Here is a 6,000-nt window from a genome sequence, read left to right as displayed (position 1 = left end):
AAAGGCTCAGGGGCAACAAAAAAAGGAATATTAGAAGGTTTCAGAAAATAATCAGTATTAAGAGACTAACATGTAGATTATAAAAAAAAATAAAAAATTCCTACTACATATAAATCAAAAGAAGTCGAATGAAGTGTAGGCACATGAATAATAAAAAATTTAAAGACGCATTGTTTTACGATGCAGAATGTGTCTCTTCGTTTTTTAGGTGAAGAAGGTTTACCATAAATATATTTTATTAAACTTTTCTTTTAGTAATCAAACAAAGGAATAAATATTTCCAAATTTCAAGTAATAAGCGAATCATTGTATGTTAATTATTGCAGCAGAAGATTAACTTCAAAATACGAAGAAGAAAAACAAACACAAACTTTTTTAGATTATATTAAATATCACAACGTCAAATAATTAATGTTTAACCTCATGTTAAACATTATACAATCATCTACAATTATTCAATCAAACATGAAATAAATATTAAGACGTTGTATATTTCCTAATTGTTTAATAATTCTCAAATATATAATTCAACAACACCGAGAACAATGTTGATGCTACATAACTTCTTTCCCAGCAGCTTTGTCCATACACAACTTTCATTTCTCCGGCAAGGTGTCTCCGAATTCAGTAATATAACTAATTATAAAAAAAAAATTGTTGGGGTCACTATACTGTATTAATGATATATAGAGTATAAAAATAATATGTAGTAAAAAATTATAAACACACAAATAATGGTAAGTACTTAACTCTTTCTCTATCTTAATCTTTTTGTTAGGACAGTAACTAAACAATTAAAATCTTCTTCCTTGACGGCATCGGACTTTATAACGAACGGTGACAACAAAGTGAAAGAAACATCAGTAACATTGGCACTATCACATGTTTGACTCTCATCATCATGGTAAGACATTAAAATTGTATAAAATTATGAAACGTTATACAAACAACGCATAAAATATTTAATTGATAAAATCTGATTTTAATTTAAAGATACCGTAGCTCTTTTCGGATCTGCTGATATAACATCAGTGTCACAAGCATTATCGAAAAGAAGAAAAGATGCATAATTTGTGTTATCCACAACCCTCACTTGAATACTAAATTTGCCAAACATTAACACTGGTTGTTTAGTTACGCATCACAAAGGAATAAGTGAAATGCGCAGTACTTTATCATTGAAACATTAAGATTAAAAACACGTTTAAGACAATAACTTACTTTTGATGATAATCATCCCAATGTTTCTGACAGTTCTTACAATACTATTTTTCAAGATCAGAACAAACGGAATACAGATGTTTCTTACAGGACTTGTACCGCCAGTTGTATTTCGATTCAATCGACTTTATGGTTCCAAAAGTAATGCACGTCGTAACCTGATATGTGAATAATAAAAACATAAGAACCCAAAAGCACAAACCAATAAAGATATGGGAAAACATTCATCAGTTGTGAAAATATACCTACCTACAATTCTTAATATCTCTGATACACTTTCTTTCGGTATCTTTTAGAATCTCATTTTCAAAAGAATATGAGGATTGGGTGGACAACTAAGTCAACCCCCAGACTGTTTTCCATCGAATCAGACGAAAGCCTAAAACGTAATTATATAACATAGAATAGAATCAGTGCATATACGAGAATGAATGCTTTTGGAAAGACATATCCAGCTATATTAAATTATATGTTCTTAAAAGTATATATGATACCTTTTTTTGAAGTCCATAATCTCTGGTACATTGGAATAAGAATCTGTGTTATATTTTGTATTTGTTATTTCCATTTTACCTATACATTCAAAAAAACAAATATAGTAAGACTAAGAGAAAAAACACAGTATAACAAATAAATTGAATAATATATACTCAAACAAAAACATAAAATGAGAAAGAACTATCAGTAAAAATACCCCTAAAATCCTTTATTCTTGCAAACTGGACTATGATTGTAAGAACCCGCACCGTTAATTAAGGAAGTTAATTAATTAATTATGCGAAATTAGGAAATAACTCCATAATTAACCCTAATAATTATTATGAGGCTCTAATAATTATAGTAAGTGAGTAAGAATGCTGAAAGTCGCTTTTCGGAAGAAAAGTGCAGATACCGGTTCTGCTAGTCGGTATAAATGCGTACCAAAAAAGTATCTCGGAAAATTATAATAAGTGCATGATAATTACTAGAATAACATGTAGGACTTGTAAAACGAATTTCAAGTTAAAATAATGATAACTGGTGCCAGAAACTGGTACTGGCTATGAAAAGCGCGTACAGAAAAGATGCTCCAAAAATTATAAGAAAAATATGATAATTCTTGTAAAATTGAGTAGGTTAAGAATCCAAAGTTTGGGATTAAAATGCTAAGCGTAGAAATTAAAGTTAATACTGTGTGTTAATTGGTTAAGTGACTATATATAGGACTTATGCACACAACCCTAGGTTGATGCATCAGTTTTTGTGCGTGAGTGGCTACTGAGTGTGGTCTCCTTGCTGACTTGGTGTCTCCTTCTCTTGCTTTCACCATTTCTTGAAGATTTGAGGCCATTTTCTTACAATTTCTCCTTGTAAACACCTTGGGGTGAGTGAGAGTGAGCATTGGGAGGGTGTTGGTGGCCTTGCTTAAGGTATTTCAGTTAGCTGTTTTATTGCAATTGCATACAGGAGATGTTTTATTAATTGATTAATAAGCAAGTTGGTAATGATAATGACATCATAATTGAAAAGAAAAAGATATTCCGTAATTTTTAATTAAGCGCAGCTTAATACGATAGTATGATAACATTACCGGATATATACGGGGTGTTACAATGATCATATTTTGAGGAGATTTATTATTTGCCAAAAAAAGTTGTACTTGATTTATGTACTGCTCCCACAACGTACTTTCAAGCTTGTGTCCCTTATTTCGCAGTGTTGTAAAAAATCATGTTATATATTAAACACATTTAACCAAGAAGAAATCTATATAAACATACAATAAACATAAATACCTTAGGTTGTGAAGCTCTAACACAACCATTTTCGTTTTTATACGGAGACAACATGCTCACGAACTTCCTCAATTTCTGATGTAAACCAATGACGTCTACAAAACAAAGAAATTGGACATACAAATAAGTGAGTAATATGAGAGACAAAACATATTACCTACTAAATAAGGATAATAAGATGTTTTTCTCAATAATGTCAAAATCAACAAAATCAAATCCATTGACAGGAAAAGTAGCATAAACAATCGATTTTACATTTGTCTTCAAGTTAAAAGACATACGATAATCATGCCTAGTTGGTCTGAAATTGTCACTATTTAAATCGACTCCAAAATTTATGATAAAATATCTTTTTCATGATTTTTATTCTTGACTTGGAATGAACCTTTCACATTAACATGGATCCTTCCAACTTACAAAAAGCACACATTAATAAAATAATGAAAACCAAATTATATCATTTCACAACAGTTATGCCAAATAGAAACCAAAAGTATTACATGTTCATCCAATAGAACCATCTTCATATTATCATCAAAATCTTTTCGATATAAATTAGGAATCTTCCAAGTCCTAACCACCCTAACTTCAATCCTCCATTCTTCCTTGGTAGGATTAAGATCATTTATAAAATCATATTTGGAATACAAAATGTAGAAGAACAACTTGAGAAGAAGAATAAGTAAAAGAAAAAGAGATATAGAACTGAAGAAATATGTGCACAAAAGTCAATTGTCAAACAAAAAAAATGCAGTTACGCACCAGCAAATCTTTCAAATAATGGAGTAATTTTTGGCTAGGGTTTTAGATGGAGCAAAATAAGAAAAAGGAAAACTAAATATGATGGCAAATCTACCCCTTGATTAGCGCACCTTCACTTCCCACTCATATTGGATAATTTTCTTATTTTTTATCCAATCAATTAAATTGATTGGTTTCCCTAATTTTAGTCAATTAATTTAATTGATTAATTTCCTTAATTTGAGTCAATCAATCTAATTAATTGATTTCCTTAATTTTCTCTATTGTCATCAAATCTAATTTCATGACTATATTTAAATTCAAAATTTGAAATTAGAATTCAAATTAATTTTATTAATTTAACATTTAAATCAATTAAGTTGCACCATGAATATAGTCTCACTTGACCCATGACGCATGTAATTTAACTTTTTTTAATAGCTTGCTTAAGATGGAAACTTTACACTTTTCAAAAGAATTTAAATCATTGTATAAATTACACGTGACAAAACTTTTCACAAAATGAATCTGAGTTATAATATAGTATAGATTATAAAAATTCATGTGATTAAGTTTTTATTGAGTTTTCATTGTGACCATTTTAAAGTACTTCTCTTTGTTTTAGAGTTATGAAATTATAACTTATTTTGGTGTTTACTTGTCTTGTGTTTGTTATAGTGTTATTTTAAATTTTGTGTACTTTTTGAAATTTTTACTGTAATAGAAGAAATTTGAATGTAATACATTTGTAAAATATGAAAATATTTTTGTAAGATATAAGAAATAGAATTTCATGTAATGAGCCAAAATTGTAGTTAGAAAAGATTTTTCGTCAATTCCATTTAAGATTTTGGGTATGAATCTCTTTTTGTTTTATTATTATGGAGTATTTTCACAATCAAAATACAAAACAAAAATAACTCAGATATGTTCTCTAAAATTAATTTTAAAAACTAAAAAATAGTTATATTTTTTAGAAGTATTTTTACAAAACAGGCCTTATAAAACATGTTTTTTTTTTCTTCTGAAAATTATTTTTATTTTTTTTAAAAGAGTAATCAAACATTCTAACAATTTTAAAGGAGGGAATTATTTTTCCAAAAAAATTTATATTACTTTTTTGGTGGAATATGAAATAAGACTTACCCCCGCTTACTTTAACAACCGTCTCATTGGGCTGTATCTGGAGACTGAAATAACATCTGACATAAGGGTACCAACATATTAATTTAGCATGACTTGGTTATTTCAAAAACAACTCCTTAATCTTTGGACTCTGTTGAGAATTGAGATCTGTATAGAACGTAGAAAATGTTAGAAATGTAGGATCGCATAGCCCATTTATTGTTGGACTGCCTTTAGTTTATTGACCCTTGGGCCCAAAAAGACCAAACTTCATCCAATGAAAACTAGGATGTTAAATTGGGTAAAAATAGCTAGAGTGTTAAAATAGTTATAAGAGGGTTGACTCTCAAGTGATAATATGAAGTTGAGGATGACGAATGGCCAAAAGAATAAGGGTTTGAATTTTGAAAATGATATTTGGGATTACAGTGGAATGATTATCACATTGCTTGATTCAATATTATATTCATATTATGTGAGTTTTGGAATATCCGGAGTACCTGCTTTACTCAAAAAGGGCAAATAGAGTTAGTTTTTAAGCGATGAAGTGCTGCTCAAGCTAGTAACAAATACAACTAATAGTAGAGACTTGGATTAATTTTAATAATATCAGCTTGTTCGATCAGTCTAATAAACTATATGATCCTGGATGAATAAATAAATAGATGAATAACATGGGGAGTAACTATATAATACTTTGTCAGAATAAGAAAGATGAAGCCGACACTACACGTCTCATCCCAGTTGATAATTGAGGAGGAGGCGAAGACGAAGTAAAGAAAAATTCTTGTGAAGCCTCTAAGTATATTGTACGGTGGCTAGTTTAATCCCAAAAGGAAAGAACATTGAAAGAGATTCTTAATCACCGCTAGACACATTACTTCTAGATAGAACTCAAGAATGATTGAGAAGCGTATATGAGTACTCCATCACTTAAATCCTTAAAACTAGTCCAAGGCAACTGATTCCGAACACATGCAAGTATGTACAGATTTTTATGATCTTGATTTTTATATATATATATTTTAGTTGATAATGATGAATTTATCGAAGCCCTTTTAAACTGAAGCTTTCAAAAGTTAGCATTGAAATTATTTTCTCTAGTCGTGGACAAGCCAAATTTGCAACTTCAACCACA

The sequence above is a fragment of the Gastrolobium bilobum genome, unplaced genomic scaffold (assembly GCF_033153095.1).
Source record: "Gastrolobium bilobum isolate Gb01-03AN ecotype WA unplaced genomic scaffold, APGP_CSIRO_Gbil_v1 utg4323, whole genome shotgun sequence".
Taxonomy (NCBI): domain Eukaryota; kingdom Viridiplantae; phylum Streptophyta; class Magnoliopsida; order Fabales; family Fabaceae; genus Gastrolobium; species Gastrolobium bilobum.
The sequence above is the reverse complement of the archived record's forward strand: the minus strand, read 5'-3'. Positions refer to the sequence as shown.